Raw genomic sequence first — 19,091 nt, 5'->3', positions numbered from 1 at the left:
TCTGCTTTACTCTGGTGCTGTATTCTACTGTTCAATTTTGTCTTTTTTATTGTGCAAGTGGATTCATGAGGTCATTTTTTGACAGACACAAATTGCTATTATTTTGTCCCTGATTTCCTGCAAAATGTGCCTCAAGGTACTGTACGCAGCTACTGTAAATTCCACCCTGTGCAGACATCACACAAGTACATATAGAATTGTAGGTCATTGGAAATACATAAAAAATACATGATATAAGAATCGTCTGTGGGGTTTTCTGTGCTGCACATAGACGTCTAACATTGTGTGTACCCTTGATATTACTTGGGGATGTGACAGATTAACAATTTGGACAATTGGCCAGTTGTCAATTACCCTCCATGTTCAAAATGCTCTATATATCTTTTTATGAGGTTGTACCTGTATCCTTTTTTTCTTTTTTTGAGCTCTGAATCTAGAGCTACTGTAAATGATAAATTATGCTTTCTTGGAGCCACCACTAGGGGGTGCTCACAGCATACAGATTTATGCAACTCCTACAGCAGTCAAGCAGTATGTCCCCTTTATGGTGGGTGCCCTCTGTACAATTTTGTTATTTAGTTGTGTCAAAGGAAGTAAAGAATTTGTTCCCCCCCCACCAAAAAAATAAAATAAATGAAAATGTAACATAGAAAAAGTAATGATTAAAAGCGTTATCTAGAAAGCAGGCTCAAAAGGAAAACAAAGCCTAGTTAGTGTGGCAAGAGGCTCATGATCCTTGTTGCATGGGAGCCTAGTCAATATTTTCCATCTGCCTTTGGTCTTATTTCTGGGAAACTTCAGTGTAAATCTGCTCATACACATAAGAGAAATGTCATCTGCAGTGGCCGAGTTGGACGATTTCAGTTGACCATCATTTGGAAATATTCAGTGACCGAAGGCAGAATAGTGTCTGCCAAAAATGTAAATTTATATTTTTTTGGTCTGTTGGCAGCTGAAACTTATGGGAAGGATATAATCTGCCACATTTGCCACTTTGCACACAGTTTTTTTGCCTCTCTGATCTCTCACTTTTATGTGATGGCCAAATCATATGATCAAATGATTCAATGGACAACTGATTGGCCACATTTTGGAGGTTCATCCATCTTCCGTGTATGCAAAGCTAAAGGTTTTTTCTTATACAGAACAATTACTTCACTGCCAGCGATAATGCTTGACTTTACCTCTGTCCGTACCTTAGAAGTGAATGGAATAGTGGTCACATATGAGCCCCACCACTCTATTCACATGGGGAACCAGGGACCTACCTTCAGATTGTTATCCTGTGTTCTTTGTTGGAAACACTTTTATTCTTTGCAGGTAGCACAATGATAGTAATGTGGTATACAACGAATTCTATAGAAAACTCCATAGGAGTTGTCGACACAAAAGTCTATTTTTCAAAATTGTGAAACTTTTTAAAAAATAGTCGCAAGCAAGTGGTGTTTTTATGCCGCCCTCACCACTTTTCAGAAAGGGTGGTAAGGAGGCATGATCAGCAGCCACAAAAAATGTATCTTCATTTAGGCGAAATTAGTGCCGGTCTTGATAAATCTCCCCCATAGCCTCCTAACTTCATTATGGAATAGTAAAAGGTCTCTGAGTTCTGTGGGACATGTGTACCACTAAAATCCGTTAAGAATTATGTTAATTTCAGACACATTTGACCTTCCCAATATATTACATCCAAATGTATTGGATGATGCTCTGTATAATACATGATAACGCTGCTATTGTCTCGCTCTTTGTGCCGCTTAGCAGGCATGGCCATTGTCTTTTGGCACTTTTATTAGAATCTTTTTTGTTTGAGCTCTCCATCATATTAATGCCGTGCTACATTTTAAACAGGTTTATTTATATGATGGCTCTAAGGCATTCGTTATGCAGTATTTCTGAAAAATGTTCTATCTGTTTCCTGTAAGGATCCTTGAGGAAAATAATAATGAAGCATAGATAAATAGGAATAAAACACAAATGCGTTTCACCACTGGTGTTTGCTAACTAGATTTATAGCTATTAAAATCTAAAATATATATCAAATCTAAAAAATGGAAACACTTCAGAAAGAATAGAAGGTGATTATTAAACAGCTTGCAAAAAAAAAGGGAAGAAAAGCATATTATGGTTAAAAGTGAATGACTATGTATAAATTCGCAGACATTATCTACCTCTCTCATATCTATCTATATATCTGTCTGTCTCTCTGTCTGTCCCAGTAAGAGGACTGAAACATCGCTTTGGTGATTAAAGAATACTACTTTTGATTTACATCTTTGGGAGTGCTGTGGAATTTTTGATTTTATCTATCGATCTATCTATCTGTCTTTTTAGCTATCCATCTAATATATAAATATATATACCGTATATATGATTGGTCTATCTATCTATCTATCTATCTATCTATCTATCTATCTATCTATGCATCCATCTATCTATTTATCCATCTGCAGTACAGCAGACCTGGAGGTATCTGTCTGCAACTGGAATTTTTTTATGTTATGTTCTACCCTAGAGATGAACAAATTAAAAAAAATTCGGTTCGGTCGGTTCGCCACATTTTCTGAAAAGATTTGTTTAGAATTTATTTGTGGCGAATTGCGTTAAGAAACGGTTATTTCCTGGCTGCAGAGAGCCTGTATAGTGGAGTAGAACACTGTGCCTTGTAGTAACACGCATAGGGAGTCTGCTGTGGAAGTGAAACAATACTGTGAGTCAGTATGACATGCACATGACAGGCGTCGCTCTTAGAATCACTGCACACTTCACTTATTTGGGCAGTTACTGTGCCAAAACTGGTGTGGCATCAGGCGTGTGGCTGCATCAGAATACACTGCGTGCAGAATTATTAGGCAAATGAGTATTTTGACCACATCATCCTCTTTATGCATGTTGTCTTACTCCAAGCTGTATAGGCTCGAAAGCCTACTACCAATTAAGCATATTAGGTGATGTGCATCTCTGTAATGAGAAGGGGTGTGGTCTAATGACATCAACACCCTATATTAGGTGTGCATAATTATTAGGCAACTTCCTTTCCTTTGGCAAAATGGGTCAAAAGAAGGACTTGACAGGCTCAGAAAAGTCCAAAATAGTGAGATATCTTGCAGAGGGATGCAGCACTCTTAAAATTGCAAAGCTTCTGAAGCGTGATCATCGAACAATCAAGCGTTTTTTATTCAAAATAGTCAACAGGGTCGCAAGAAGCGTGTGGAAAAACCAAGGCGCAAAATAACTGCCCATGAACTGAGAAAAGTCAAGCGTGCAGCTGCCAAGATGCCACTTGCCACCAGTTTGGCCATATTTCAGAGCTGCAACATCACTGGAGTGCCCAAAAGCACAAGGTGTGCAATACTCAGAGACATGGCCAAGGTAAGAAAGGCTGAAAGACGACCACCACTGAACAAGACACACAAGCTGAAACGTCAAGACTGGGCCAAGAAATATCTCAAGACTGATTTTTCTAAGGTTTTATGGACTGATGAAATGAGAGTGAGTCTTGATGGGCCAGGTGGATGGGCCCGTGGCTGGATTGGTAAAGGGCAGAGAGCTCCAGTCCGACTCAGACGCCAGCAAGGTGGAGGTGGAGTACTGGTTTGGGCTGGTATCATCAAAGATGAGCTTGTGGGGCCTTTTTGGGTTGAGGATGGAGTCAAGCTCAACTCCCAGTCCTACTGCCAGTTTCTGGAAGACACCATCTTCAAGCAGTGGTACAGGAAGAAGTCTGCATCCTTCAAGAAAAACATGATTTTTATGCAGGACAATGCTCCATCACACGCGTCCAAGTACTCCACAGCGTGGCTGGCAAGAAAGGGTATAAAAGAAGAAAATCTAATGACATGGCCTCCTTGTTCACCTGATCTGAACCCCATTGAGAACCTGTGGTCCATCATCAAATGTGAGATTTACAAGGAGGGAAAACAGTACACCTCTCTGAACAGTGTCTGGGAGGCTGTGGTTGCTGCTGCACGCAATGTTGATGGTGAACAGATCAAAACACTGACAGAATCCATGGATGGCAGGCTTTTGAGTGTCCTTGCAAAGAAAGGTGGCTATATTGGTCACTGATTTGTTTTTGTTTTGTTTTTGAATGTCAGAAATGTATATTTGTGAATGTTGAGATGTTATATTGGTTTCACTGGTAAAAATAAATAATTGAAATGGGTATATATTTGTTTTTTGTTAAGTTGCCTAATAATTATGCACAGTAATAGTCACCTGCACACACAGATATCCCCCTAAAATAGCTAAAACTAAAAACAAACTAAAAACTACTTCCAAAAATATTCAGCTTTGATATTAATGAGTTTTTTGGGTTCATTGAGAACATGGTTGTTGCTCAATAATAAAATTAATCCTCAAAAATACAACTTGCCTAATAATTCTGCACTCCCTGTAGTAGCTGAAGCAAGTAGCCAGAAGAAACAGGTCTCTTTTGTCAAAGTGTTGGTGTGTCACCATGGATGATCTAGTCTGAAGCATCAGGCATTGGTGTTTAAAAATCCCAGCTGATCCACGCCTGATTCATTTTCACAAAGGTCAGCTTCTCTACATTTTGGGTGGACAGGCGAGTTCTTCTTGGGGAAACTATGGCCCCCGCCGCACTAAACACCAGCTCTGATGCCACACTGCTGGCCGGGCAAGAAAGCTTGTCCAGGGCAAACTCAGCCAGTTGTGGCCACAGTTTGGCTGCCCAGTAGTCCAGGGGATCTTTGATGTGGGGTAGCAGGTCAAAAGTGGCCCAGTCATGAAGTGGGGAGGGTGAGAACAGCATGAGAAGTCCACAGAGTGGCTCAATGACATAGTGGTGAGGTGGCAGCATCATGAGGAGACCACAGTGTGGCCCAGTGACATAGTGGTGATGTGGCAGCAGCATGAGGAGAACACAGAGCAAGAAAGCTTGTCCAGGGAAAACTCGGCCAGTTGCGGCCACAATTTGAATTTGGCTGCCCAGAAGCAACTTTATGGTGACGCAACATGTGTTGACGCAGGGTGGTGGTGCCAACATTGGCACTCTGGCCACGCTTCACCTTCTGCCTACAAATCTGGCAAATGGCCATGTTCACCTCCTCCGGCGTCCTAACTAAAAATTTCCACACCGCCGAGTATGGCATTTTCCCACCAACACTCCACCACTGACTGCCTGCTACTGCTGCCTCCATGAACCCCTGCACCGCTACTTTCCGGGATGGTAGGCTCCTGCGAAGCGGGTGGTCTACTCCGGGCACATTTGGTTCCCGACCTCCCACTGCTGCCTTCCTGTTGACTCACAGCCACGCTGCCACCCTGCTGGCTCAGCCGCTGCCTCACGCGCAAGCTGCCACCCTCTTCTCCTGATGATGAAGCCCCTTCTTCACCCGGCTCCCAAGTGCGATCGGCTACATCATCGTCATCATCATCCGCTACTGTCTGCACGTCACTGATGCCCCCCTCAACGGTCTCAGGGCCAGGAGCCTGATTGCTCGCAAGACCTGCTCCCACGCGACTCTCCTCATCACTACTTGCCCTCCTACCAGAGAAAACCAGATCATGGCTGGGCAGTAGCTGTTGACTGTCCTCTAGTAGCTCGTCCTCGCTGAAAAGTGGAGCCGAGCCTACGGCATATTATTAGAGATGAGTGAATCAAAGCTGACGAAGTGGAATTCGTTTAGGATTTCAGGAAAAATTTGATTAGCAACTAATACGAATTTCCTCACGCTTCGTGGTAACGAATCACATTTTTCCTAAAATGGCGGCTACATGTGTGAGGACTAAGAAAATGGGGCAAGGAACTCTGAGAAGGCAGGGACAGCTATTGGAAAAATGATTGTGAGGAAAAAAAAGACAGAAAAAACGATTTATAAGTGCAGGGAAAGGATAGGGAGGAATAATTTCACAGCATCTTAGTGCAGGGACAGACATCAGAAGGCGCTAGAGACATTGATAGGAAGGTGGATTACAAGTGCAGAGAACGATTATTTGGGGATCCAAATAGTCAATAGACAGCTCTGTCATTCCAGCTTTTTGTTAAAGGGCTGCAAGTCTTATGTTGAAAAGCCTTTAGAGGTTTATGTCTTAGTATCTTATTCAGTACTACAATAAAAATATATACGCATTTCACTTCTGCAGTTATTTCTGTTGAAAGTGTATAGGGGCGTATTTCAGCACAACAAGAAATATATATACGTACTGCACTGTTGCAGTTATTTCTGGTGAAAGCGTATAGGGGCGTATTTCAGTCCAACACGAAAAATATATACGCACTGCACTGTTGCAGTTATTTCTGGTGAAACCGTATAGGGTCATATTTCAGTAAAATAGGAAAAATATATATGCACTGCACTGTTGCAGTTATTTCTGGTGAAATTGTAAGAGGGCGTATTTCAATAAATTAAGAAAAATATATATGCACTGCACTGTTGCAGTTATTTCTGGTGACAGCGTATATGGGAGTATTACAGTAAAAAAAATATATATATATGCACTGCACTGTTGCAGTTGTTTCTGGTGAAAGGGTATAGGGCCGTATTTCAGCAAAATAAGGAAAATATATACACACTGCACTGTTGCAGTTATTTATGGTGAAAGCGTATAGGGGCATATTTCAGTAAAATAAGAAAAATATATATGCACTGCACTGTTGCAGTTATTTCTGGTAAAAGCGTATAGGGGCGTATTACATTAAAAAAAGAAAAATATATTCTCAGATCATTTCTGCAGTTAATTCTGGTGAAAAGCGTATAGGGGCGTATTTCAGTAAAATAAGAAAAATATATACGCACTGCACTGTTGCATTTATTTCTGGTGAAAGCGTATAGGGGAGTATTTCAGTAAAATAAGAAAAATATATACACACTGCACTGTTGCAGTTATTTCTGGTGAAAGCGTATAGGGGTCTATTACAGTAAAAAAGAAAAATATATTCTCAGTGCATTTCTGCAGTTAATTCTGGTGAAAGCATATAGTGGCCTACTTCAGTGCAACAAAAAAAAAAATATGCTCAGTTCCCTTCTGCAGTTATTTCTGTTGAAAGCGTATAGGGGCGTATTACAGTAAAAAAAGAAATATATATATATGCATTTCACTGGTGCACTTATTTGTGGCAGAAGTGTTTCGGTGGCCTATTTCAGTACAGAAAGAAAAATATATACGCACTTCACTGTTGCATTTTTTTCCGCTGAAAGCATTTACTGGCCTATTTCAGTACAAAAAGAAAAATCCACGTCGGCAGTTATATGTATTGAAAGCATGGCTGGGAGTCAGCAGGGTGGCAGCAGTGGGAGGTCGGGAGCCAAACGTGCCTGGGGTAGAGCACCTGCTTCGCAGCAGCCGGTAGCAGTCAGTCAGTGCGGCGGTTATATGTATTTAGTATTTCAGTACAAACAGAAAAATACATTCTCAGTTCACGTCGGCGACGGATATATGTGTTGAAAGCATTTAGTGGCCTATTTCGGTACAAACAGAAAAATGCATTCTCAGTTCACGTCGGCGGTGGTTATATGTGCTGAAAGCGTTTAGTGGCCTAATTCAGTATAAAAAGAAAAATACATTCTCAGTTCACGTCGGCGGCGGTTATATGTGTTGAAAGCATTTAGTGGCCTATTTCAGTACAAAAATAAAAGTACATTCTCAGTTCACGTCGGCGGCGGTCAGCACTACGGTTATATGCTGTTAAATCTCCATGATGTCTCCATGATAAATCAGCAGCATGGGGGCCCCGTGTGGCTTCTACACACTTTCAAAATAATCATTCAGTGGAGCAAATAGATGCCAGATGACCAGGATGCTCCATGACCTTCCCAGGAGCTGCTGTCGGGAGCAGCGGTTCATTTCTGAGACGTCCGTATAGTGCGAAGACCCTTACCATCTCCGTGCTCCATTATATGTGGTAAAATATTTTTCTCATTTGTATTTCCTTTCTAGCTAATCTTAAAGTGTAATGTGCCTAGTTCACCAGCAGTATTTTCAGTGTTAGTTTCTCTGGAGAGGAACCTTTTTGTTCCCTTCCAGCCCTCTCTAGAGGGGGAGGAGTTAGGTAGTCTAGCCTATCCCCTCTTGGGGAAAGGTTGTGTGTTGGCTAGCAGAGCACTGTCTGCTTTGCTAGGCCCAGAGGCCCTGCCTCTAAAGTCTACATGGTTGCTTGTCCCATAGTGGGCTTGCATTGCCTTAACCCCAAGCTAAATGAGCTTGATGCCAGGAAGAAGTTCCTAGGATTAAAGTAAGAGACAGACTACAGCTAAACTAAGTTCCAGCAGAAGACGAAAGTTCCTATTTACTCCAGCCAACATAGCAGAGCTGAGAAAGCTACAGCATAGCAAAGCTGAAATTGTTGCAGAAGTGTTTGCCTGCCAAAGTTAAGCCAATACCTGCTGATGACCAAGATACCAAATAACGGTTTGGATTAAGCCAATACCTGCTGATGACCAACATACCGGATAACGGTTTTGATTACCGTTTATGGCAAGTAAAGCTGTGTTCAACGTTAATGCAAAGTCTGGACTCCATTTATTCTACTTATTAATCACCCAAGTTCAACAACCCCCTTTTTGCACTTCTTCAGACTACACCATGTCTGGGATCCAAGGATATCCAGGTAGGAGCACCCTGACATGTGCATGCAACATCTACAGAGACATTGTAGACCCCTCTACACCACTCTGGCAATCCTACTCTGGGTACCAACACTACCATCTACAAAGGGGACTCCATGTCCTCACTTAACCACATCTGGCATCACGACTACTTGCTCTAACAGAGGGACATACCTCTTAAGGAGCAAGGGATACCCCAGACACTGGCAATAGGCCTCTGCATATGGATCTTGGACCACTATGTTGTTAAGCCCTGAATGATAGCATGCTCTTCTGGACAGCTAGATGTAGTGGCAGTGGCTGTGCTCCAGTGGACTTGAGGAAGGTGCTTGCAGAATTCCATGTGAAATATTTCTGTTGGTCCAGAATCCCACTTTGACCAATCTGGGCACGTACCCATAGCCCAGACTTTGCTGCTGTATAGGAAAATTGGGGTGATGATGCTATCAAACATTTTAAGCCAGATGGTCTTTGGTGCTTAGAGATGGTACAGATGCCTTCTGATGGCATAGAAGGTTTTGCATGCCTTATCCTTTAGTTCCTCTTCTTTAAAGCTTCCTAATTGGATGATTTCTAGTCCTAGGTAGTTGTATCTGTTGGTTTCTGCAAGTGGGCACTTTTTTAGCAGGAAGGAAAAATGCATGGCTTGTTTCAAGTTCTTATTATGGAAAACCAAGATGTTGGTTTTCTTTGGATTGATGGACAGAGCCCATGTTTTGCTACTGTAAGTTTCTCCAGGATTTGCAGGTTGTCTTGGAAACCTGTCTCAGTTGGTGATAGCAGCATACAGCAGAAATGTCACCTTAGTGTCATGGAGGGTGACACTTGGTCTTGAAGAGGACTCCAGAGCCGCTTCCAGTGTATTGATGTAGATGTTAAAGAGCGTTGGACTGAGGCTACAGCTCTGCTGGAAATAAGCTGTACTCCACTCATTTACACGCACTACATCTGTTCTCAGTGTAGAAGCTTCTAATGAAATCATACGTTTCTCCTTCTATTTCACTTTCCAGAAGTTTAAAGAATAGGTCCCGGTGCCAAACTGAGTCAAAGGCCTTTTTAAAGTACACAAAGCAGGAATAGGCCTGGAAATCATGCTTTGTATTGGATGTTGATCTTGATGAGGCTGTGCAGGGTGTAGATATGGTCCTTGTTACAGTGGTTGGCATAAAGCCTGCCTGGGTTTTGATGAGGAAGTTGTGCTGGGTGAGGAATCTGAGGATCTACTTATTCATGACACTGATGAACAGTTTTCTAAGGTGGCTGTTGGGCATACAGTATCACTCAGTAGTTGGTTGGTTCATACAGGTGAAACTCGAAAAATTTGAATATCGTGCAAAAGTTCATTTATTTCAGTAAAGCAACTTAAAAAGAGTTACATTAATGCAACTTAAAATTAGAATATTGTGAAAAGGTTCAATATTCTAGGCTCAAAGTGTCACACTCTAGTCAGCTAATCAATCCATAACCCCTGAGCAAAGGGTACCTGAGATTCTGACTTTGGGGTTCTCATAAGCTGTAAGCCATAATCATCCAAATTATAACAAATAAAGGCTTGAAATATCTCGCTTTGCATGTAATGAGTGTATATCATATATTAGTTTCGACTTTTAAGTTGCATTACTGAAATAAATGAACTTTGTACGATATTCTAATTTTTCGAGTTTCACCTGTATCTGTTCTCGTACTTAAGTATGGAGATAATGAGGCCTTGATTTCAGACCTGGGGAAAGTAACCTGCTCTTAGCACAACATTGAAGAGTTTTGCTATTGCATACCTGGCAGGCTGTAGTTTATCATTTCTGGGAGGATCCTGTCTGGACCGCTGTCTTTTTTTGCTTTAATAATGAGGTTCTTTCTGTTATGTCCTGCGGTGCAATTGGTGCATCCAGAGTTTTGGAAATCTTTGATACTTATTTCCATATCCTTTAGTTATTTGATGATCTATTTTTGTTCTGGTCTTTCGTCTTCCTTTAGGATGTCTTTATAAAAGTCCTTGAAGTACTGAAGCCAGATGTTGCCATTTTGAAAGTGGATGTTGTTGTTCTTACAGTTTGGGCCCATTGTGGTTCCATAGTTCCCAGAAGGAGTTGTCTTGGAGGGGCGACTTAGAGTTGGAGAAGTTTGGTGGAGATGCGGCTTTGCTTTCCATTCTGAGAAAGGTTTTGTATTGCCATTGTATAGTGTAGTAGGTCAGTGTTTTTTGTTTTAAGCCATTCTTAGGGCCTTCCATACAGTTTTACACTCCCTGTCAAACCATGTGTTAGGATATTGTTTTCTTGGCCTCTTGTTATTGCAACTTTTCAGGTGGGACATATACTGTATGCCATGGTATAAAGTATAGTATAGATTTACTCCTTACACATTAGTATGGAAGTTGAGGATCATCTCTTTGATCTCTGGTCTGTTTATGGTCTCTATATACAGTTGCAAGAAAACCCTTTGGAATGATATGGATTTTTGCACAAATTGGTCATAAAATGTGATCTGATCTTCATCTAAGTCACAACAATAGACAATCACAGTCTGCTTAAACTAATAACACACAAAGAATGAAATGTTACCATGTTTTTATTGAACACACCATGTAAACATTCACAGTGCAGGTGGAAAAAATATGTGAACCCCTACACTAATGAAATCTCCAAGAGCTAATTGGAGTGAGGTGTCAGCCAACTGGAGTCCAATCAATGAGATGAGATTGAAGGTGTTGGGGACAGCTGCCCTGCCCTATAAAAATCACACACCAGTTCTGGGTTTGCTTTGCACAAGAATGCACGCAAAGAGAAAAAAGGAGCGTTAGAGCAAAAAATTACTCAAAACAGAACCAAGGGCTGTGGATTAGCCCTGATTCATAAAAAATGATATGGAGAAAGAGCGCCAGGGGACCAGGTACTTTAGAGAGGGTGAAGGGTTCCAGGTAGAAAATTTGATAGATTTTTAAGCAGCTCACACCATAGAAGAAGCTAGCCTCAGAATCGAGGCTGCCCGTGATTAGTGATGAGCGGTAGCGGTCATATTCGAATTCGCAATATTTCGCGAATATATTGTAGAATATTCGTCGAATATTCGCAAATTCGAAAATTCGCGATTTTTTTTTTAATCGGAAAGGTAATGATTGTGTAATATGCGAATTTTCGTAATTTGATTTTTCGGATTCAAATTTTTATTGCGAATTTTCAACTTACAACTATTAGACAAAGAAGATTATAGCACTATATTAGCTAAATTGCTCTATATTAGTTTTTTTCGAATATTGGCTATATTGCTATAACTTCGTTTTTTCAAATATTCGGAATATTCTAAAACAAGAATATATAGCAATATAGCGAATATTCCAAAAAAACAAATATAGAGCAATTTAGCTAATATAGTGCTATAATATTTTTTTTTATAATTGTAATTTTTTTCCAATCTGAACTTCAGATGAGAAAAAAATTACAACTATTAGACAAAGAAATTTATAGCACTATATTAGCTAAATTGCTCTATATTTGTTTTTTTTTCCGAATATTCGCTATATTGCTATAACTTTGTATTTTCGAATTTTCGTAATATTCTAAAACAAGAATATATAGCAATATAGCGAATATTCGAAAAAAACGAATATAGAGCAAAATTCGCAAACACTACTACTCCTAAAGTCAAGTATATTGCAGCCTTCTTATTGGCCCACAAGCTAGAAGCAGTGAGGGATCATGTGTACTGATAAAAAAAAAGGGAAAAAATAAATTAGAATATTCGAAATTACGAATATATATAACTATATTCGAAATATTCGCGAATTTTCGAAGTACCTATATTCGCGAAAAAACTTCGAAATTCGAATATTCGTGATCAACACTACCCGTGATATCAAGTTTGGAGGAAAAAAGCAATCAAGGAGTGGAGACCCGTGAAGCGCCACAAACTATCAGTGCAGAACACATTGATTAGAACAGATGGACGTGAGTTCTTTAACCACGTAGGTGATAACTGAATCGATGTATCAAAATAGGAAGTCAAGTCAGAGTTATACTCATAGATCTTACGTATAGTAATTAAAAAGAGAGCAGATAAGACTAGATCAATAAAGAAGTATCAATAAAAAGTGTCAATAAAATTCATAAAATTAAAATGACAACACTGACGGCTGTTTCGGTTGTACTTACTTCACCAGGGGGGGGTAGTGCAAGATAAAGCTCAAGACACTTGCACTTGAAGCCCCCCCTCGCCGAGGTCGCCTGTAGGTAGTTAATCCACCGAATAGTCCCAAATAATGAACCGGGGGCCTTCTTAAATTAATCAGGTGGTCTTTAATGCAAAAAGAAGAGCTTGACGCGTTTCGGGGGTTAAATACAGTCACCCTTCCTCAGGAGCAAGATATAACATACAGATACTGATCCAAGTATATATAGTGGTTTCAAAATATGGTGGCAGGGAGGGTTCATGACCTCACAAACAGGAAGTCCTGCCCCCTCACATGTCTTCAGTCAGAAAAAACATATCTACATAAAAGAATATTCATGTTCCCCTGTCATAATGAACCAATCCAAAATCCCTTGCAAATGTCCCAGACAAAACATACATTTAATACCTCCGTGATCTGTATATGGGTCCTGAATGACAGGAAACCCAATATTATAGGGTGCCGCATGTCCGGTGTTTGAAGCGCATGGGCGCTTGGGTGCTATGGGTGTGTGGAACGCACCAGAACTTATTTCCAGTGTTTGATAACGCTTTTGCGCGTGCGTGAAACAAAGATCTATTGCGCATGCGCAAAACGTAAGCAGTATAGGTGGATGTACGCATGCGTGTGTGCAGAGCGAGAATTATAAGGAGAGTGCACGCATGCGCTGTGCGCACTGAAGGCGCACAAATGCGTTGTGTTATTTAAGGTGCCCGCATGCGCTGAGTGTCCACATTAGCTGGAGAATGCAGCACACCTACGGGGGCCGGAAGAGGCTGTACCCTGCGTTCCACGGAGAGTCCGTGGAGTGCAGGCGGAAGGGGAAGGCCTGGATGAAGTGAATGCCTACGTCTGATTAGACAGTGTGCGTTCCACATGAAGTATGTGGAACGCAAGCTGTCAAAGAAAGCCGGAAAGGGGTGGACCTACTCATGACTACGTGGGCTAAAAGCACACACAAATATAGTGCTGGTGGTAAAGGTCAATTGAAAATACCACCAGCTATCAAGTAACTTTCAGATAGAGTGCCCCAAGGGGTCAGATTTACTGATAGAAAAGAAACACCATCCGTTTATGAATATTTTGAATGGATAAATAGTATATAAGATGATGAATTGATAATAGGTTATTCAATGGTATGTGATGTGTGCTAGGGGCATCCGTATTGGCATAACTATATGAAGGGAAAAAATATATAATGCATATTGAAAAGTCCCTATCTGGAGAAGGGGAAACATAAGTTCATGTACATGTGTGACATCCCAGAGTGGAGTTACTAAACGCTTTTACCCCGCTACAATCTGCTAAGTGCATTAATATTGTCATCTGATGTGATTTCCCTCATGTCATTCACTATTGTGCAGTTGACACCATTTTAAATGTTATATTTCCTTTGTAGTGTTTCAGGTCTACCAGCAGGTGGCGGCATCGTTGGTAGGCATAGTTCTAATGTTATGGCCATTCACAATGGAATATTCCAGTTCTGTTCTGCCCCCCTGCTTAAGGGAAGTGGAGTTTCCCACGCCCTGCAGCAAGGGAGGGAAGAAACCAGTTAGATCCGGTGTGTACCAGCTATCCCTGCTAGGGGAAGGCTGTGTTAGTAGGAGCTCGCAGAAATAGGGATCCCAAAACCAGGATCTCATCTCGGTTGAGACCAAAGATCACCCTTCCCATACTGAGCCCTCAGCTCAGCTGGTTGACAAGAAAGGCACCTCCAGAACTACAGATCTCCAGGACAAAACATTCCCTGCGAGCAGAACTGTGAGTAACTTATCCAGAGACCAGGAGAAGCCAAATTCCTCCTCAGCTAGTCAGGCCCACACCAAGAAGAAGATAGACAGAGCAGAAGACATATTCCTGCCAGATTCTCCAGGCACTTAGTATAGGAGCAGAAGAGATAAAGATCCCTGCAATACATTGCCAATACCTGCTGGGACCTAAGGCTAATGCTGTATCTCGTATGGATTAAAGCTGTAACCAGTAAAGACAAGTTGAACTTTATTACAAGTCTGGATCGCATTCATTATTACCAAAATCCCTCAGCTACAGGTAGGAGCTGCCGCGGTTCCTGAGGCCCTGGCCCGGTCCGCATCTGCCCCTGCACCGCGTCCTGCGACCCCAGCAACCGCCACCAGGCCTAGGCCTGCTCCGCTGAAGTCACCCACTGGTGCGGTGGAGGTGGCTGGCGTTTCCACTCCCCCGCCCAGCTCTCTTCCACAAAGCCAGGGAGTCTGAACCCTGAGGTGCCCCATGAAATCACTGCGTTTGCCCAGACGGCCTGGGAGTACAAGTCTGCCGTTGAAGAATGGGTAAAGCAGGTGGTAGATGACCCTCAGCCAGAAGACCCCAAGCTGATTAGACGGACTGGAACCGTCCTATGGTTCTCTGTCGAGAGGGGGATTGGTTTCCTCCAGGATAATCATTCCGGATCAGAGATTTTCGTGGGCCGATGCTCTGTAAGACGGCATTACCTGCCGCAGGCCAGTCATAACTTGTATGTGGGGGATCAGGTGGAGTACAACCCCATGCGCTCTGTACAGGGTCCCTTTACTGCTGGCGTAACCCTACTGGACAAGCCACTTACTCCTGCCGTCACCCCAGAGACCTGGCAGGAGAAACCAGGCTCTGCGGGCAAGACCAGATGCTTGCATGAGACTCCTGATGGCAGGCTACGTTTTAGGGAGCAACCCCAGCCAGAGCCTGCGCCTCTCATCCCTGACCTGGCAGCACCACCAACCCTGGAGCCAGCCTCGGCTGAGGCCAAAGATCTCCATTCCCAGACTGAGCCATCAGCCTCAGTGCTGGTAGAAAAAAAGCAGCACCTCCTGTCCTCCAGGAAGAGCATTCCCTGTGAGCATAGCTGTGAGTACAGATCCAGAGACCAGGAGAAGCCAAATTCCTCCTCAGCTAGTCAGGCTCATATCAAGCAGAAGACAGACAGAGCAGAAGACAGATGCCTGCCAGATTCTCCAGGCATATGATAAGAAGCAGAAGAGATATTGATTCCTGCCACATAGTGCCAATACCTGCTGGGACCTAAGACTAATGCTGTATCTTGTACGGATTAAAGCTGCAACCAGTATAGACAAGTTGAACTTTATTACCCGTCTGGATCTCATTCCTTATTACCAAAGTTCCTCAATTACTCCTACTAACAACACTCAATTTATTGCAAGTGAGCCAGGATCCAGGGGTCCAGCCGTACCAAGGTAGGAGACACCGTTGACACTACATAGAGACATTCTCCCCACTCTGGCATTCCTCACCTGGTACGTGAGTTATAACATCTTAAAGGGCCCTGCAACAGTACCCTGCGCAAACTGCAATTGGCGTCACAAACAAACCATAGACTTTTATACACATATCCTGACCCACTGCATAATTGGCCACCGCACCACGGTCCTGCTCATTGCACATGCACATAGGTGCAAATGATATAGAAATAAACTATATATATGGAGGTATGTATGTGCGTGTGATTGGATATAAGCACAGGGGGGCACGCGAAAAATACAAATACAATAAATGGATATGTATGAATGTGGATACAAATATATAAAACATTAAAAAATTTAAAAACGTATATAAGAACACAAGTAGATACATTAAATATGAAACATTATTATAATGAAAATACCATAGATATACCTATATGGAAAGAAAAATGAGTCAGTGTATAAATATATATATATATATATATATATATATATATACAGTACAGACCAAAAGTTTGGACACACCTCATTCAAAGAGTTTTCTTTATTTTCATGACTATGAAGGCATCAAAACTATAAATTAAAACATGTGGAATTATATACATAACAAACAAGTGTGAAACAACTGAAAATATGTCATATTCTAGGTTCTTCAAAGTAGCCACCTTTTGCTTTGATTACTGCTTTGCACACTCTTGGCATTCTCTTGATGAGCTTCAAGAGGTAGTCATCTGAAATGGTCTTCCAACTGTCTTGAAGGAGTTCCCAGAGATGCTTAGCACTTGTTGGCCCTTTTGCCTACACTCTGCGGTCCAGCTCACCCCAAACCATCTCGATTGGGTTCAGGTCCGGTGACTGTAGAGGCCAGGTCATCTGGCGCAGCACCCCATCACTCTCCTTCATGATCAAATAGCCCTTACTTTCTAAGTTTTCCCAATTTTTCGGCTGACTGACTGACCTTTATTTCTTAAAGTAATGATGGCCACTTGTTTTTCTTTACTTAGCTGCTTTTTTCTTGCCATAAAACAAATTCTAACAGTCTATTCAGTAGGACTATCAGCTGTGTATCCACCTGACTTCCCCTCAACGCAACTGATGGTCCCAACCCCATTTATAAGGCAAGAAATCCCACTTATTAAACCTGACAGGGCACACCTGTGAAGTGAAAACCACTTCAGGGGACTACCTCTTGAAGCTCATCAAGAGAATGCCAAGAGTGTGCAAAGCAGTAATCAAAGCAAAAGGTGGCTACTTTGAAGAACCTAGAATATGACATATTTTCAGTTGTTTCACACTTGTTTGTTATGTATATAATTCCACATGTGTTAATTCATAGTTTTGATGCCTTCCGTGTGAATCTACAATTTTCATAGTCATGAAAATAAAGAAAACTCTTTGAATGAGAAGGTGTGTCCAAACTTTTGGTCTGTACTGTATATACATATGTATATATATATATATATATATATATATATATACACACACATATGTATACAATTATACACATATGCATATATTCCGACTAAATACATATATATTAAAAGGGGGATTGGGTAGACTGGGTGATCTAGAGACTTATAAATTATCAAAGGTGGTTTTAAAAATAATTTAAAATACAATAAAATAAATTAGACCGGAATATGGTTCCCAGCAGCACAGGGTATAAGGGGTTGTTTTGGAGTTTTTCAAATATTAGTAATGGCTATACTTGTCACCACCAGCTCTCTGAGAAGGTCTGGCAGACGTTCTTCTGTACCTCTTGTGTTCACTGCTGGAGACTTCTGTTACTGCTTGTTCAGATAAGTCCTTTCATGTATTGTGTTTCCTTGCTGGCTTGATTCTAGGTGACCCTGACTCCCTCCATATTAAGTGCAGGGAGCCGGTAGTCGTGTCCCTTCACTATTATAGGTTTTTCAGGTGTCACACAGTCTAGGTACGAGGGCATGCAATCGTCTACCTCTGAGACCCTTGTATGTGCTTAGCAGTCACGGTGAGCTCTTAGGGTTTTATAGGGGTCATCTTTATGCTTCTTAGTTTGAGATCAAGCCAGTCGGATGTTTATCCATAACTTCCAGCTATCTGCAACATCATCCGTGACATTATAAACCGAAATTACCGTCTTAAGCATGGATCCGGTTTCAGCCTTGATTGACCGCATGCAAGGTCTTTCACTGGAGGTAGCAGATCTCTGTAAAACTGTGTCTCAGTTTCAGGTGACCGGTTCTGCTTGCGTTCATGGAGTTTGTTCCGAGCCTAAGATCTCGCTTCCGGATACGTTCTCCGGGGGTAGTGAGAATTTTGTTCGCTTTAGAGAGGCTTGCAAACTCAATTTTCGCCTACTTCCCCATTCCTCTGGAGATGAGGAGCAGAGGGTGGGGATCATCATCTCGCTGCTCAGGGATAACGCTCAGTCTTGGGCCTCTTCGCTGCTGGTGGGGGCACGGCCCCTCCGATCGGTGGATGAATTTTTTGTAGCCCTGGGGCAGATATATGATGACCCGGATCGTATTGCTCTGGCTGAATCGAAACTGCGTCTTTTATGCCAGGGTAAACAGTCCGCAGAGATACACTCACCTAAAGAATTATTAGGAACACCTGTTCTATTTCTCATTAATGCAATTATCTAGTCAACCAATCAAATGGCAGTTGCTTCAATGCATTTAGGGGTGTGGTCCTGGTCAAGACAATCTCCTGAACTCCAAACTAAATGTCAGAATGGGAAAGAAAGGTGATTTAAAGGTGAAAGGTGATTTAAGCAATTTTGAGCGTGGCATGGTTGTTGGTGCCAGATGGGCCGGTCTGAGTATTTCACAATCTGCTCAGTTACTGGGATTTTCACGCACAACCATTTCTAGGGTTTACAAAGAATGGTGTGAAAAGGAAAAAACATCCAGTATGTGGCAGTCCTGTGGGCGAAAATGCCTTGTGGATGCTAGAGGTCAGAGGAGAATGGGCCGACTGATTCAAGCTGATAGAAGAGCAACGTTGACTGAAATAACCACTCGTTACAACCGAGGTATGCAGCAAAGCATTTGTGAAGCCACAACATGCACAACCTTGAGGCGGATGGGCTACAACAGCAGAAGACCCCACCGGGTACCACTAATCTCTACTACAAATAGGAAAAAGAGGCTACAATTTGCA

This window comes from Bufo bufo, chromosome 3, assembly GCF_905171765.1.
Source record: "Bufo bufo chromosome 3, aBufBuf1.1, whole genome shotgun sequence".
NCBI lineage: Eukaryota > Metazoa > Chordata > Amphibia > Anura > Bufonidae > Bufo > Bufo bufo.
This window is presented reverse-complemented; position numbering follows the sequence as displayed.